General features: G+C 50.0%; 1 protein-coding gene across 1 annotated transcript in view; it reads left to right on the top strand.

The window, feature by feature from the left end:
* The window catches only part of LOC140395520 (uncharacterized), a 1079902-nt gene that overhangs the window by 16111 nt on the left and 1045914 nt on the right, over nt 1-17877 (top strand). The window contains exon 2 of the mRNA XM_072483429.1: nt 447-468. The gene's annotated coding sequence lies outside the window, so the exon portion shown is untranslated. The remainder of the gene's footprint in view (nt 1-446; nt 469-17877) is intronic.

Here is a 17877-nt window from a genome sequence, read left to right as displayed (position 1 = left end):
TCGGCCGTCCTGGTGCGGGCCTCCACGGTGGCCAGGCACGCGATCAGGGCCTACCGATCGGTGGGCGGGCTAATCCCAGGGGGGTCCTATGTTCCTCGGAGACGGCAACCCACGCGCATGTGCGGACCAGTGACGTGCCGGCTTTCGAGCGCTGGACCAGTGGACACCACTCCGGCGCCGTACTAGCCCCCTAGGAAGGGGTGAATACCTGGGCCTAGATGCCCTTTAACGCTGGAGTCGCTCGCGCTGATTTTGACACCGGCATCAGAACTTGGCCGTGGGATCGGAGAATTCCAGCCCTTGTTTGTCCATTTAAATGGGGCTTCTGTTCCACACCAGCAAACTAATGCTTCATGCAGTTCAGAGAATTTTCCAATCCACAACAATTAGGAACTTGAGTCAAATACAATGCTTGACACTATTAATTATGTCTTTTTTTCCTCCAGGCTTCTAGCAACAGCACTTGGGGTGAGTCTAAATTTGCTCCGCTTTTCAATTTTGCAGTTAAAGCTGTGTATGACAAATGTTGCTCAGTTACCAAATGAACATAGTGGTAGCCTGATTGGATGATTGACACTATAGGATGCTCTCCAGTCTAATCTGCCAGACTCATTGGGCAGAATTATCTGTTTCAGAAACCAAGTGTTGACACTAAGCCTGAATTGCTGGGCCTCCACAACAATTAAATTGGCATTGGTCCCGGAGCGATTCATCATCCGTTGGTGAGTTTGCACCGGCGCCACGTGGAACACCATTGATTGCAATGAAAACTGTGTCCGATTCGCCAGGGTCGGGATTGCCGCTCGAGAGGCTGACAAGCTTCAGCCGCATATTAGCACTCCGCTCCCCACACACTCATCCCAGCGACCAGATGGCAACAAGAAAAGTGGCTTCCATTTCATAGATGCGAGCTGAAGACCCTACTGGATGACGTAGAGAGGCGGGCCACACTGTTCCCTTGTGTGGGAAGGAGGCTGCCACCCACTACCATACGCCGGGCCTGGGTGCAGGTGGCACAGGCCGTGAGTGCCGTGGATCCCACAGTCAGGACTGTACAGCAGTATTGCAAGAAGCAGAACAATCTCCTCAGGGTGTGTAGGCAGCACTGAGACCCTGGCACCAACCCCATCCCAGACCCATAGCCCCCCCCCCCCCCCCCCCCCCCCCCACCTAGAGGGCGGCCAAACTCCACCCCATCAGCAGTATGCTCTCGCCCCACCTGTACCACATGCCAGCATCCATGCCGCCACCATAGCCGGGTACACTTACCAGAAAGGCCAACAGCTGCCCATGTTGCACATGTCCGGCAGTTTAATACTGTGCACTTTCTGTCTCTTCTCCACCGCGCCCCCCCCCCCAAAACCCTAGGAGAAGGCGACACATAACCAATGTTATGTCTCTGAGAGAGACAGAAGGTTGGAGGGAGATAGCCGGACTGCAGCCCCTCACCGCTGCAGAGCCATGGACACTGGAGGGCAGTTGCCGAGGCGGAGGCATTGGGCAACCAAGTAAACCCCGCTGAGTTGCATGTGAGGCACGAACCCCCCCTATCATCACCCCTTCACCACCCCAACCCGTGATCCAATCATGCGTCATGTCATGTGTGTTGCAGGAGTACCTGGTGTAGAGACGGGCCCTTCTGGTGTACCCGAATCAGAATCCAGTGACCAGGAGACAATGGACAGTGTCGTGAACCCCTGATGCACAATCAATACTCTCGAGACAAAGAGGAGTCATATCTAATCGGCTTTAATCAGCTAGAACTGTACCCAGCAGCGATGATACAGAAAGTGAAGGCTGCTACGACGGCATCGGTTCTTATACCCCACCTCTCAGGGCGGGGCTATGTACATTAGCCAATGGTAGACCCCTAGGTCTAGCCAATGGTAATTCACCTCTCAGGTACCGCAATACCTGGTATTACCACAACCCCCAAACGCCAGTCCGAGACATCCCGGAGCACAAGCCTGATGATAATACTGACTTCCTGTCACAGCTGTGTCCCAATATCCTCCACCATAGCAGAGACGCTCACCTCAGTTGAGCACTTTAGTGAAGAGGCTCCTGGGGCTCTATCTGGTGCACACCACACACACACATGCTGCGGTTAGTCAGGCGGAGGGAAGAATTCCCAAGGGGGTGGACGGTCGGGGGGTGACCCGACCCCAGGAAGTAACTGCCCTCCTGACGGGAATCAGGCTTCCGAAAAGGGAGGTTCCATGGATAATTGAGATGCAGAGACAGCCAGGGACTACACACAAGACATGACGTATGATTGGATCGTGGTCCTCCAGGGCTGTCAGCAACCATTCAGCGCCTGCAGGTGTCGTTGGAGGAATCCAACCGCCTGCAGGGGCAGGAGGCAATGCCGACAATATAGACCACCCAGGCCAATGCTGCACGGGTGGCGTCTGCGATGCAGGCCTTGGGGGCGAAGCTATTGGCCATGGGTCAGGATGTCCAAGGCCTGGGGCACTCTGTGTGCGTGGTGGCCGAGGTGGCCGAGGCACAGTACAGGGCTGAAAGAAATTTTAAAATGTTGCATTTATAACCACTTCATTTGCACAATAAATTCCCACAATGGCTATTCTTTTTGACAACACATTCTTAAAACACTTTGCAGAAAATGATGGAATTTTCACCACCATTTTAATGTTTCCATCTATTACAGTACAGTGAGCTATGACGAACTTCGAAAATTAAACATGAACACCCCCTGCCCCACCACCACCCAAATAAGTTGGTGGGTGGCACCGCACCCCCGATACATCAAGCATGCATCTCACAATGCCCTCTCTTTGACCCCGCAGGAGAAGTTGGCACATAACAGGTGGGAAAGGGCCCAGACAGGTTACAGGGTGCCGGACATCAGAGTCCTCAGCCCGATGTGGAACGGGCCCCGGAGATCGCGCGGATGACCTAGGATAGAACGGTCACTGTCCCTTCACCCAGATGACTTGTCTCAATTGAATAACTCAGGTTAGACAATATGATCCTTCCTTTCACTGACCACATGTCAATTCTCTCGCAGGATCTCCATCTGATGATGACGGCTCATCCGGCATGCCCCCCTGCCCCACCTTTCTTCCAAGAGAACACCTCGGAGGAGAACTGCGAGGATGCCACCATCGATGCATCACGGCTGTCATCCTCACCATCCACTAGCGAGGAGACACACATCTCAGTGGGCAGCATTTGCGGACAGGCTTCTGGAGTACAATCCTTTCAGCAGCACGCAGATGCTGATGCACACCAGGTGGAGGCAGGAGCATCCAAGGGAGTCAGCAGTTGGCGGTCTGCTGGATCGCAGGACTTAGCTGGGTCCCAGCCAGGTGCCGAGCCTCTGTATCATCGTTCGAGTAAAGGACTGTAAAGATGTCTGCATCACCCGTGCCACGACTGGAACCGATGGCTGCTGACTAATCCACTCGACCATCTCCATCACCCTGGCCCCAAACCGACACAGACAGAAGAAACTCTGCCGCAGGAGACTCAATGTCCCTGGACTCAAAGACCTTGAGAAGAAAGAGCTACTCAGTCAGCTCCGCACAGCTAACCTGGCGACAACCAACGAGGCAGAGCTGTAGAACACCCACAGTGCCTGGTCCACCTTGGTCTCGGATTGTGTTTTCAGGATCCTTAAGGGGGAGGGGGAGCAGCCCCAAGACGTGGTCCACATAGGTACCAACGACATAGGTAGGAAAAGGGATGGGGATGTAAGGCAGGAATTCAGGGAGCTAGGGTGGAAACTTAGATCTAGGACAAACAGAGTTATTATCTCTGGGTTGTTACCCGTGCCACGTGATAGTGAGACGAGGAATAGGGAGAGGGAGGAGTTGAACACGTGGCTACAGGGATGGTGCAGGAGGGAGGGTTTCAGATTTATGGATAATTGGGGCTCATTCTGGGGTCGGTGGGACCTCTACAAACGGGTTGGTCTGCACCTGGACCAGAGGGGTACCAATATTCTGGGGGGGAAATTTGCTAATGCTCTTTGGGAGGATTTAAACTAGTTCAGCAGGGGCTTGGGAACCTGAATTGTAGCTCCAGTATACAGGAGGTTGAGAGTAGTGAGGTCATGAGTAGGGTTTCAAAGTTGCAGGAGTCTACCGGCAGGCAGGAAGGTGGTTTAAAGTGTGTCTTCTTCAATGCCAGGAGCATCCGGAATAAGGTGGGTGAACTTGCGGCATGGGTTGGTACCTGGGACTTCGATGTTGTGGCCATTTCGGAGACATGGATAGAGCAGTGACAGGAATGGTTGTTGCAGGTGCCGGGATTTAAATATTTCAGTAAGCTCAGGGAAGGTGGTAAAAGACGGGGAGGGGTGGCATTGTTAGTCAAGGACAGTATTACGGTGGCAGAAAGGACGTTTGATGAGGACTCGTCTACTGAGGTAGTATGGGCTGAGGTTAGAAACAGGAAAGGAGAGGTCACCCTGTTAGCTGTTTTCTATAGGCCTCCGAAAAGTTCCAGAGATGTAGAGGAGAGGATTGCAAAGATGATTCTGGATAGGAGCGAAAGCAACAGGGTAGTTGTTATGGGGGACTTTAACTTTCCAAATATTGACTGGAAACGCTATAGTTTGAGTACATTAGATGGGTCCATTTTTGTCCAATGTGTGCAGGAGGGTTTCCTGACACAGTATGAAGATAGGCCAACAAGAGGCGAGGCCATATTGGATTTGGTACTGGGTAATGAACCAGGACAGGTGTTAGATTTGGAGGTAGGCGAGCACTTTGGTGATAGTGACCACAATTCGATTACGTTTACTTTAGTGATGGAAAGGGATAGGTATATACCGCAGGGCAAGAGTTATATCTGGGGGAAACGCAATTATGATGCGATGAGGCAAGACTGAGGATACATCGGATGGAGAGGAAAACTGCAGGGGATGGGCACAATGGAAATGTGGAGCTTGTTCAAGGAACAGCTACTGCGTGTCCTTGATAAGTATGTACCTGTCAGGCAGGGAGGAAGTGGTCGAGTGAGGGAACCGTGGTTTACTAAAGCAGTCGAAACACTTGTCAAGAGGAAGAAGGAGACTTATGTAAAGATGAGACATGACGGTTCAGTTAGGGCGCTCGAGAGTTACAAGTTAGCTAGGAAGGACCTAAAGAGAGAGCTAAGAAGAGCCAGGAGGGGACATGAGAAGTCTTTGGCAGGTAGGATCAAGGATAACCCTAAAGCTTTCTATCGATATGTCAGGAATAAAAGAATGACTAGGGTAAGAGTAGGGCCAGTCAAGGACAGTAGTGGGAAGTTGTGCTTGGAGTCCGAGGAGATAGGAGAGGTGCTAAATGAATATTTTTCGTCAGTATTCACACAGGAAAAAGACAATGTTGTCGATGAGAATACTGAGATTCAGGCTACTAGACTAGAAGGGCTTGAGGTTCATAAGGAGGAGGTGTTAGCAATTCTGGAAAGTGTGAAAATAGATAAGTCACCTGGGCCGGATGGGATTTATCCTAGGATTCTCTGGGAAGCTAGGGAGGAGATTGCTGAGCCTTTGGCCTTGATCTTTAAGTCATCTTTGTCTACAGGAATAGTGCCAGAAGACTGGAGGATAGCAAATGTTGTCCCCTTGTTCAAGAAGGGGAGTAGAGATAACCCCGGTAACTATAGACCAGTGAGCCTTACTTCTGTTGTGGGAAAAATCTTGGAAAGGTTTATAAGAGATAGGATGTATAATCATCTGGAAAGGAATAATTTGATTAGAGATAGTCAACACGGTTTTGTAAAGGGTAGGTCGTGCCTCACAAACCTTATAGAGTTCTTTGAGAAGGTGAACAAACAGGTGGATGAGGGTAAAGCAGTTGATGTGGTGTATATGGATTTCAGTAAAGCGTTTGATAACGTTCCCCATGGTAGGCTACTGCAGAAAATACGGAAGCATGGGATTCAGGGTGATTTAGCAGTTTGGATCAGAAATTGGCTAGCTGGAAGAAGACAAAGGGGGGTGGTTGATGGGAAATGTTCAGACTGGAGTCCAGTTACGAGTGGTGTACCACAAGGATCTGTTTTGGGGCCACTGCTGTTTGTCATTTTTATAAATGACCTGGAGGAGGGCGTAGAAGGATGGATGAGTAAATTTGCAGATGACACTAAAGTCGGTGGAGTTGTGGACAGTGCGGAAGGATGTTACAAGTTACAGAGGGACATAGACAAGCTGCAGCGCTGGGCTGAGAGGTGGCAAATGGAGTTTCATGCAGAAAAGTGTGAGGTGATTCATTTTGGAAGGAATAACAGGAAGACTGAGTACTGGGCTAATGGTAAGATTCTTGGCAGTGTGGATGAGCAGAGAGATCTTGGTGTCCATGTACATAGATCCCTGAAAGTTGCCACCCAGGTTGAGGGGGTTGTTAAGAAGGCGTACGGTGTGTTAGCTTTTATTGGTAGAGGGATTGAGTTTAGGAGCCATGAGGTCATGTTGCAGCTATACAACACTCTGGTGCGGCCGCATTTGGAGTATTGCGTGCAATTCTGGTCGCCGCATTATAGGAAGGATGTGGAAGCATTGGAAAGGGTGCAGAGGAGATTTACCAGAATGTTGCCTGGTATGGAGGGAAGATCTTATGAGGAAAGGCTGAGGGACTTGAGGCTGTTTTCGTTAGAGAGAAGAAGGTTAAGAGGTGACTTAATTGAGGCATACAAGATGATCAGAGGATTGGATAGGGTGGACAGTGAGAGCCTTTTTCCTCGGATGGTGATGTCTAGCACGAGGGGAGATACCTTTAAATTGAGGGGAGATAGATATAAGACAGATGTCAGAGGTAAGTTCTTTACTCAGAGAGTAGTAAGGGCGTGGAATGCCCTGCCTGCAACAGTAGTGGACTCGCCAACACTAAGGACATTCAAATGGTCATTGGACAGACATATGGACAATAAGGGAATAGTGTAGATGGGCTTTAGAGTGGTTTCACAGGTCGGCGCAACATCGAGGGCCGTAGGGCCTGTACTGCGCTGTAATGTTCTTTGATAAAAGCCACCATAGTCAGTATCTGAGGAGACGCTCGGTCTCTCAACCAGGAAACACAAAGACTGGTTTGACAAGAACTATCAGGAGATTTAGGATCTCCTTGACCGCAAATGCAAGGCGTTCCTGAACTGGCACCTCCACCAAATCTCAATTGAGAGGAAACAGGCCTACAGGCAACTAAAGGCCGAGGTGCAACAAAGAACTTGTGACCTAAAGAACAGGTGGTGGGTGGAAAGAGTGCAGGAGACTCGGCAACTCGTCGAAAACCACGATGTGTGCAGCTTCTTCAGCACAATCAAAACCATCTACAGTCCGAGTACCCAGGGATCCACCCCAATGAGAGACAAAATCTGGGAGGGGCTCATCAAATACGGAGAACCCGCTGGAGAGAGCAGTCCAAGGACCTCCTCAATCAAGGCACCGCCTTCGACCCAAGTGTCCTCAACACCATCCCGCAACACGGTACCCGCCATCATCTCAGCGCAACCCTGGTTTGCTGTGAGGTCGGAAAAGCCATCTGACAGCTGAACAACAACAAGGCCTCTGGCACAGATGGAATCCCCTCAGAAGTACTAAAATGTGGTGGAGATGCACTCTTGACAAGAATCTACAATCTCATCACCCTTGCCTGGAAGGAAGAGAGCATGCCGGATGATCTCAGATACGCCTTAATTGTGACCATCTTCAAGAAAGGAGACTGGTCCAAAAGCGGAAATTACAGAGGAATTTCCCTACTCTCCGGCACGAGAAATGTTATCAAACGCCCATAAGACTTAGGAGAAGATTTAGGCCACTCTGCCCATTGTGTCTGCCCCATCATTTAATCATGGCTGATATTTTTCTCTTCCCCATTCTCCTGCCTTCTCCCCATAACCGATCCCCTTATTAATCAAGAACCTATCTATCTCTGTCTTAAAGACACTCAGTAATTTGGCCTCCACAGCCTTCTGCGGCAAAGAGTTCCACAGATTCACCACCCTCTGGCTGAAAAAATTCCTCCTCATCTCTGTTTTAAAGGATCATCCTTTAGCCTGAGATTGTGTCCTCTGGTTCTAGTTTCTCCTACAAGTGGAATCATCCTCTCCACGTCCACTCTATCCAGGCCTTGCAGTATCCTGTAAGTTTCAATCGCGAGAATACTCATCAACCGCCTCCTCCCAGTGGTTGAAGAGCTCCTCCCTTAGTCTCAGTGCGGCTTCCGCCTACCAAGAGGCTCAGTGGACATGACCTTCAGCGCATGACAAATCCAGGAAAAGTGCAGGGAGCAGCATAAAACTACATGGCCTTCTTTAATCTCGCAAAGACTTTTGACTCTGTCAACTGTGACGGATTGTCAAGCATCTTCCTCAAATTCGGCTGCCCGCAAAAATTCGATACCATGCTCCACGATGACATGCACGACATGCTCTAGGTTTCTTAGAGTCACGCAGGAGGATTTAAACTAGTATGTCGGGATGGGAACCAGAGTGTTAGCTTAGAAGGTGTAATAACTTAAGGGGAAATAGAGAACAAAAATAAGAGAACAACATCACTCTCAGGCAGAGCAAAAAAGGTGAGGTATGAGAAGGGAGGTGATCAATGCAGGGCTGCGTGCAGTATACGGAACAAGGTATATGAGCTTGTGCACATTGAAATTGGCTGGTACATTGTTGTGGGCATCACAAAGACGTGGCTGCAAGGGGATCAGAACTGGGATCTACATATCCAAGGATATGTGTCCTATCGAAAGGACAAGCAGATGGGCAAAGAGGGTGGGGTTGCATTGTTAGTAAGGAATGAAGTTAAATCGATTACTGCAAGGAGGGATATCGGATCGGAAGGCATAGAATCTCTGGGTAGAGTTGAGGAATTGCAAAGGTAAAAAGACCCTGATGGGAGTTATGTACAGGCCGCCTAGCAGTAGTCAGGATGTGGGGCAGAAAATAAATCAGGAGACAGAAAAGGCATGTAAAAAAGGCAATATTACAATAGGCATGGGGAACTTCAATATGCAGGTGGACTAGGAAAATCAGGTTGGTAGTAGATCCCAAGAAAAGGAATTTGTGGAATGTTTAAGAGATGTTTTTTTGGAGCAGCTTGGACAGAGCCTTCTAGAGAACAGGCGATGGTGATGTGTAATGAGGCAGACTTGATCAGGGAACCTAAGGTGAAGGAACCCTTGGGAGCAGTGACCACAATATGATAGAATTTACCCTGGAGTTTGAGAGAGAAATAGTAATGTAAAAGAAGATAGGAAGAGTTTATTGAGTATATAAAAGGCAAGAGAGAGGCAAAAATAGACATTGAAAATGAGGCTGGAGAAGTAATAATAGGAAAGATAGAAATGGCAGAGGACCTGAATAGTTACTTTGCATCAGTTTTCAAGGTGGAAGACACCATTGGGATGCCAGAGCTCCAGAAGAATCAGGGGGCACAGGTGAGTGTAGTGGCCATCACTGAGGAGAAGGTTCAGGGGAACAGATGAGGAGGAATTTCTTCAGCCAGAGGATGGTGAATCTGTGGAACTCTTTGCTGCAGAAGGCTGTGGAGGCCAATTCACTGAGTGTCTTTAAGATAAAGATAGATAGGTTCTTGATTAATAAGGGGGTCAGGGGTAATGGGGAGAAGGCAGGAAAAGGGGATGAGAAAATATCAGCCATGGTTGAATTGCGGAGCAGACTCGATGGGCCGAGTGGCCTAATTCTGCTCCTATGTCTTATGGTCTTACGGAAACTGAAAGGTCTGAAGGTGGTTAAATAATTTGGACCAGATGGACTACACCCCAGGGTTCTATAAGAGAGAACTGAGAAGATTTTGGAGGCATTGGTGGTGATCTTTCAGGAATCACTAGAGGCAGGAAGGATCCCAGAGGACTGGAAAGCGGCTAATGTAACACCGCTATTTAAAAGGGAGATAGACTTATAGAATCTTAGAAGATTTTAGAGTCCATTATTAAAGATGAGATTGCAGAATACTTGGAGATGCTTGATAAAATAGGACTCAATGAGCACAGCTTTGTCAAAGGGAGGTCATATCTGACAAATCTGTTAGACTTCTTTGAGAAGGTAACAAGGAAGTTAGAAAAAGGAGAACCAATGGACGTGATTTATTTAGATTTCCAGAAGGCCGTTGACAAGGTGCCGCATAAGAGACTGTTAAAAATGTTAAGAGCCCATGGTGTTACGGGTAAGATCCTGGCATGGGTGGAAGATTGGCTGACTGGCAGAAGGCAGAGAGCGGGGATAAAGGGGTCTTTTTCAGGATGGCAGCCGGTGACTAGTAGTGTGCCTCAGGGGTCTGTGCTGGGACCACAACTTTTCACAATATATATTAACGATCTGGAAGAAGGAACTGAAGGCACTGTTGCTAAGTTTGCAGATGATACAAATATATGTAGCGGAACAGGTAGTATTGAGGAAGCAGGGGGCTGCAGAAGGACTTGAACAGGCTAGGAGAGTGGGCAAAGAAGTGGCAGATGGAATAAAATGTGGAAAAGTGTGAAGTTATGCACTTTGGAAGGTAGAATGGATGCATGGACTATTTTCTAAATGGAGAAATGCTTAGGAATTTGAAGCGAAAGGGACTTGGGAGTACCTGTTCAAGATTCTCTTAAGGTTAACGTGCAGGTTCAGTCGGCAGTTAGGGAGGCAAATGCAATGTTAGCATTCATGTCGAGCGGGCTCGAATACACGAGCAGGGATGTACTTCTGAGGCTCTGATCAGACCCCATTTAGAGTATTGTGAGCAGTTTTGGACACCGTATCTAAGGAAGGCTGTGCTGGCCTTGGAAAGGGTCCAGAAGAGGTTCACAAGAATGAATCCTGGAATGAAGAACTTGTCGTATGAGGAACGGTTGAGGACTCTGGGTCTGTACTCGTTGGAGTTTAGAAGGATGAGCGGGGATTGTATTGAAACTTACAAGATACTGCAAGGCCTGGATAGAATGGACATGGAGAGGATGTTTCCACTTGTGGGAAAAACTAGAACCAGAGGACACAATCTCAGACTAAAGGGATGATCCTTTAAAACAGAGATGAGGAACTTCTTCAGCCAGAGGGTGCTGAATCTGTGGAACTCTTTGCCGCAGAAGGCTGTGGAGGCCAAATTACTGAGTGTCTTTAAGTCCGAGATAGATAGGTTCATGATTAATAAGGGGATCAGGGGTTATGGGGAGAAGGCATGAGAATGGGAATGAATAAAATATCAGTCATGATTGAATGGCGGAGCAGACTCGATGGGCCGAGTGGCCTAATTCTGCTCCTATGTCTTATGATCTAAGCCGTGATCCTCACCAACTGAACCACACAGACCCAATACTTGTGCAAACTGGGGTCAGAGAGGGCTCAGTCATTGCACAAATGCTCTTCATTTTCTGCGTAGCAGCACTCCACCCCATCACCCTGAAGTTCCTCGCTGGAGTGGAGTTAACCTACTGGACAAGCCAGAACCTGTTCAACCTCCGCCTCCAGACCAGAAGCAAGACCACCTCAACTTCTGTCATCGAGCTGCAGCCTGTGTGTGCACGCATTCAGAGGCCGAGTTACAAACCATCGTCGACGCATTCACTGAGGCATATGAAAGAATGGGCCTCAAACTAAACATCCGGAAAACAAAGGTTCTCGACCAGCTCCTCCTGCCACACACTACTGCCCCAGATCCATGGTGAACCCTTGGACAATGTGGATCATTTCCCATACCTCGGGAGCCTCCTCTCGGTGTGATCAGACAATGACGACGAAATCCACCATCGACTCCAATGCGCCAGTGCAGTCTTTGGACGCCTGAGGAACAGAATATTCAAAGATCGAGACCTCAAACCCAGCACCAAGCTCAAGGTCACAGTCATGGTCCCTCTTATGGACTGATCTGATCTCTTTACACATCTTCTGTACTGAGTAGTACTGTACCCCTATATGCTCCACCCGTGTCTGTGACTAGGCAACACAGTAGCACAAGGGCGGAACGGTAGCAGAATAGTTAGCACCGTTGATTCACGGCGCCAGAGTCCCAGATTCGATTCCGGCTTGGGTCACTGTTTGTGCAGAGTTTGTACGTTCTCCCTGTGTCTGCGTGGGTTTTCTCCAGGTGCTCCGGTTTCCTTCCACAAGTCCCGAAAGACGTGCTTGTTAGGTGAATTGGACATTCTGGTTTCTCCCTCAGTGTTCCCGAACAGGCGCCTGAGTGTGGCGACTAAGGGCTTTTCACGGTAACTTCATTGCAGTGTTAATGTAAGCCTACTTGTGACAAAATAAAGATTATTCTAAACTATGTATTTACATTGTGTATTTATGTATTCCCTATGGGTTTTTTTCCTGTATGGAATGATTTGTCTATTGTACGCAGAGCAATACTTTCACTGTCCCTCGGTACACGTGACAATAACCAAATCCAATCCAAGTCCTCGCCACCTATACATCAGAAACATGGAAAGATATCACCAACGCTGCCTCTGCAAAAGCCACCGGCAGGATAGGCATACCAACGTGAGTGCCCTCTCCCAGGGCAATATCCCCAGGACCGAGTCACTGGCCATGCTCGACCAGCTACGATGGGCAGGCCACAATGCCCGCATGCCCAAAACTCCCAAAACAAGTGCTCTTACTTCAAGCCACGTAATGGCAAGCGACCACTGGGACGGCGGGTGAAACGCTACAAGGACACTCTGAAAGCCTCCCTAAATACATGCAACATTCTCACTGCAATGTGGGAATCACTTGCCTTAGAATGCACAAACTGGAGAAAAAGCATCCACAAAGGCGCCAATCACTTTGAGCGTCATAGAGTGGAGCAAGTGGAGGCCAAGTGTGAACAGCGGAGGAGTGCAGAATCCAGAGCGTTGCACCCACCCACCACATCAAGCACCACCTGTGGCAGAGTCTGCGGATCCAGGATCAGACATTTCAGCCACCGCAGAACCCACCTCCCCAGAGTGGAAGCAAGTCATCCTCGACACTGAGGGACTGCCCAAGAGAAGAGATATCTAAGACGTGGCTCAGTCAGTGACAGCCATGGCTGAGGGCCTTGACATCATGACCCAGTCGCTGGGGAATGTGACCCAAACGCAGGTGGACATTGCCGAGGTACCACAGAGCATGTCCTTGTAATTAAGGAGCATTGCTGAGGGCGTCAACACCATGGTGCAGGCAATGGGGTGGTGCCAGGATTCGCAGGGCTGAGGACGCAGAGGTCATGGAGCTCCCCCCATCTGCCCACCGTCTCATGGAGACCCCCAGGGCCCTTCGGGCACCATCTGTGAGGAGGGAGCGCTGGAGTCCGACCCGGAGTCTTCCAAAAGGGAGACCAAGGCCGTCTCCAGCTCTTCTGAGTCTTTCCTCTCCCCCTCCATACCCCAGTGTGTCCCGAGGTCAGCGGGCAGAACAGGACACCAGTGTCACCGGTAAGGCGGCCGCGACACTCTGGCCCCAGGGCCTCCAGAGGACACACGGGCATGAAAGGCCACAGGTGCGTAAAGCAGCAGGCTGCCTCCACCTCTAATGTGCATCCTGGTTAAGTATATTGAGGATCAGTGACTGGGCACTGGGAGGGAGGGGGCACCATCGGCAGCTAGGGACAGTTAGGGTTTCGAATGTTTACAATTAAAACATGTTACGCCTAATACATGTGAAGCCTTTGTCACGTTATTCCACATAGCTGATCGGCCTGCACCCCCACCCCGTCGCCCTCTGCTCCCACTTGCCCCTGCCCCTGGCACAGTGGTCCTAAATCTGGAGCCGCAGTGGCATACCACATACAGGGTGATGGGTGTACGTGTGCTGTCAACAGGAAAACAGACTATAGCCTAGATTGAGGAGGCATAGTGCTTACCTCACAGCGGGTTATCATCACCCTTCTGCCTTGCATCATGACTCGCTGACTGTGCCGATACAAATCTATTAACCTGTGCCAGGTTGTGGGGGGCATAGCAGACCAGCATAAACTGGGAGGTGTACTGCAGTGCACCACCAGAGAGGTGCAAGCATTTTCAGCAGTCCGATGCACCGCTCAATGACAGCAGGGGTGGCACCACGGGCCTTGTTATATCAGGTCTCCACATCGGTCTCCGGCCTCCGTACTGCCAGCATTAGCCAGGACCTCAAAGGGTACCCCTTATGCCCCAAGAGCCAATCCCTCAACCTGAGGTGGTCCTCGAAAACACCGAGGATCTCCGAGTGTCTGAGGATTTCGCTGTCGTGCAACACATGCAAGATCCGAGATGGTGGTCGCACACGAGTTGAACATTCAGGGGGTGGAACCCCATCCAGTTAATGAAGGGCATTTCCTGTTGCCCCGATATGTGCCAGGTGACATGTGTGCCATCAATTACCTCCTGGACATGGGGCATCTTGGTGATGGTGGAGAATCATGCTGCCCGGGTATCTTGATGGGCTTCGTCCAGATCGAAGTTTATACAGTCTGATGCTCGGGCATACAGGGCATCCATGACCTCATGGATGCGCTTGTGGGCTGCAGCTTGGGAAATGCTACAAAAGCTCCTGCTCGAGCCCTGGAATGTACTAGTGGCAAAGAAGTTAAGGGCTGTGGTATCCTCCTCCTCCACGAGGTGCCAAGTGGCAAGTCCACAAGGACTTGGCACAGGTGCCGCACTGTCCCCTTGTTGACGTGGAGCCTCCTGCGTCGCATACTGTCTGACATCTCAAATGGCCAAAGACATCTGTACACCTTGGGCTGTCGCTAGCCTCCCCCTTTGGGTCCCACCCTGGCCTGATGGGCGGCTGGGTCCTCGGGGGCTTGTGGTGTGCCACTGCACATGGGCTGCCGTGTTGAGCCTGTGTCGACGCTTCTGCTGCCGTCTTCTCTGGCGTCTGGCCACCTGTACCGCCACCAGCATCATGAGGGCAGCTGCTGTGGGATCTACAATACCATCCATAATGTATGTGATGTCTGCAGAATTGGGGAGGGTGAGAGATCGACACTCAGTTGTGTTTCCATCCCGTGACCCTCAAATCCACCAGGCCTCCACCACCCTTATGTTTCCCACCTTCTCTCAGGGTGCCATCCAACGAGCCATTTGTGCTGGGGGTCCCCGCCCTGCACCCCCACCCTCGGCCGCAGCAGGGGACCTCAGACGCCTGCAGGGAACATTACGTAGACTGGGCTCGAGTACTCGCCCCGATCCCACACAGACACCCTCTCGCCACGGGGATATCTCCAGTGCTGAAGCCCAGCTCTTGGGTGTTTGATTGTTCACTGCTGCTTCTTGTGGTGTTGATGTCTCCAGTGTTCAGGCAAAGTGTTCAAGCCTCAGAGCTAAATTGGGATGCTAGGCAATAACACTCACAGTGAGCCAGCAGACACATCCAGAGTGAGACACATCAAAGAGTGCGTTTGGGAGCTGGCAATTTGAAACTAGGTGGGAATTCGAGGCTGGGTGCAAGGATGTGTTTTTAATCCCTTGATTTGTTGCATTCAAATTTCCAATGTGTGGCCTTGCCCTGCTGCAGGTGACTACAAGGGTGAGAGCTGATTGGTGATTAGCAGGTAAGGCAGGTAAGTCCTTTATATCAGGAACGGAGCTGAGTGGGAGAAATCTGGAGGGCCGTCTGAGAAGGTAAGTGGTTCTCTATAAATCAGGTGACTCGTGTCCTTAACCATTTCATTCGCAGGCTCACCGGAGTAGATTCTGAGCTACATTTTGCAAAGGTAAGAGGTTTTTTTTTCTCACACTAGAGAGTATCAAGCTAGACTTGATATTTTAAACCAACCTTTACAAAATAGGAGACACATTAATTTTGGGGGGCCTATTTGTGAAAGCAGCAGCCATAAATTTTATTAAGGGTCTAACTGGTATTTAGTTTTTAATCTAACAACCAACAGAGGGAGAGAGATGTCAATTGGCAGGGTAGTGTGCTACTTCTGCACGATGTGGGATATCATGGACACTTCAAGTGTCCCTGAGGACTACAAATGTGGGCAGTGCATTCAGTTGCAGAAGCTCATCAAACGCATGGATTGGTTAGAGCAGCAGCTGGAAGCACCGAGGAGCACACAATTAGCTGAAATTGTTGTAGATACTAGCTACAGAGATGTGGTCACACCCAAGGTACAGGAAGATAGATGGGTGACCACCAGACGGGGTAGGCAGACAGTGCAGGGGTCTCCTATGGCTGTCCCCCTATCTAACAAGTATGCCGTTTTGGATACTGATGAGGGGGAAGGTCCATCAGTGGACAGCAGCAGCAGTGGCCAGAGTGAAGGCACCACGACTAGCCCTGCTGCACAGCCGGCGGGTGCAAGGCGTAGCAAAGCAATAGTGATAGGGGCTTTAATAGTCAGGGGTGCAGATAGGCGCTTCTGTGGCCGTGAAAGGAACTCCAGGATGGTAGTTGCCTCCCTGGTGCCAGGGTCCTGGATGCCTCTGAGCGGGTGCAAATCATCCTAAAACGGGAGGGAAATCAGACAGAGGTCATTGTCCAGATTGGCATGAATGACATAGGTAAAAAGAGTAGCGAGGTCCTGCAACGGCAATTTAGGGAGTTAGGTAGAAGATTAAAAAGCAGGACCTCCACAGTAGTAATGTCAGGATTACTCCCCGTGCCACGTGCTAGCGAGGCTAGCAACAGGGATATAGTGCAGCTGAATATGTGGCTAAAGAACTGGTGCAGGAGAGAGGGCTTCCAGGGAAGGTGGGGCCTGTACAAGAAGGACACCTGAAGTGGAGGGGCACCAATATCCTGGCTGGGAGGTTTGCTAGTATGGTTCAGGTGGGTTTAAACTAATGTGGCAGGGGGGTGGGAATCAGAACAGTAAGCCAGCAAGTGTAGAGACTGGGGATGAGCATGGTACCAGGGCCAGGCTGGCTAAGAGGAAGGGCAAGCTGGGGGAGGTCGAACTCAGTGGGCCTGGATGTCTGGAGTGTATCTGCTTCAATGCATGGAGCATAACGAGTAAGACAGATGAACCTAGAGCCTTGATTCATGCGCGGAACATGGATGTGGTTGCGGTAGCGGAGACTTGGTTAAAAAAGGGACAGGACTGCCAGCTAAATATTCCAGGATATAGGTGTTTTAGGCGAGACAGGAGGGAGGTAAAAGAGGTGGGGGAGTTGCAATACTGGTTTGATAACATATTTCAGCTGTTCAGAGGGAGGATACCTCAGAAGAATCAAGTAATGAGCCACTGTGGGTAAAACTCCGAAACGGGAAGGAGGCAGTCACTATGACGGGGGTGTACTACAGGCCTCCCAACAGCCCACAGGAAGTTGAAGAAATATGTAAGCAGATTCTAGATAGATGTAGAAATAACAGGCCTTTTGTCATGGGAGCCTTTAATTTTCCTCATATTGCTGGCTCGTTGGTCTCGGAGTAAGATCCTCGCTTCGGGGGCTGTGCTATACGAATTTGTGAGAGGTCCTGGGTTCAAATCCCCGATGAGCCCTTTGATGTTGTTTCTGGGCAGCACAATAGCACAGTGGGTAGCACTGTTGCTTCACAGCTCAAGGGTCCCAGGCTTGATTCTCGGCTTGGGTCACTGTCTGTGTGGAGTCTGCACGTTCTCCCTGTGTCTGTGTGGGTTTCCTCCGGGTGCTCTGGTTTCCTCCCACAGGTCCCAAAAGATGTGCCGTTAGGTAATTTGGACATTCTGAATTCTCCCTTTGTGTACCCGAACAGGTGCCGGAATTTGGCGACTAGGGGCTTTTTACAGTAGCATCATTGCAGTGTTAATGTAAGCCTACTTGCGACAATAAAGAGTCCTTCACTTCACTTCATTTGATCGGAAATCCCTTAGGGCTAGGGGTCTGGATGGTGAGGAATTTGTTGAGTGTGTCCAGGAAGGTTTTTTGGAACAATATGTGGGTAGTCCAACTAGAGAGAGGGCTATACTGGACCTAGTACTAGGGAATGAGCCCAGGTTATCAAGGTTGCAGTGAGGGAACATGTGGCGAACAGTGACCACAATTCAGT

This window comes from Scyliorhinus torazame, chromosome 2, assembly GCF_047496885.1.
Source record: "Scyliorhinus torazame isolate Kashiwa2021f chromosome 2, sScyTor2.1, whole genome shotgun sequence".
NCBI lineage: Eukaryota > Metazoa > Chordata > Chondrichthyes > Carcharhiniformes > Scyliorhinidae > Scyliorhinus > Scyliorhinus torazame.
The sequence above is the reverse complement of the archived record's forward strand: the minus strand, read 5'-3'. Positions and strand labels throughout refer to the sequence as shown.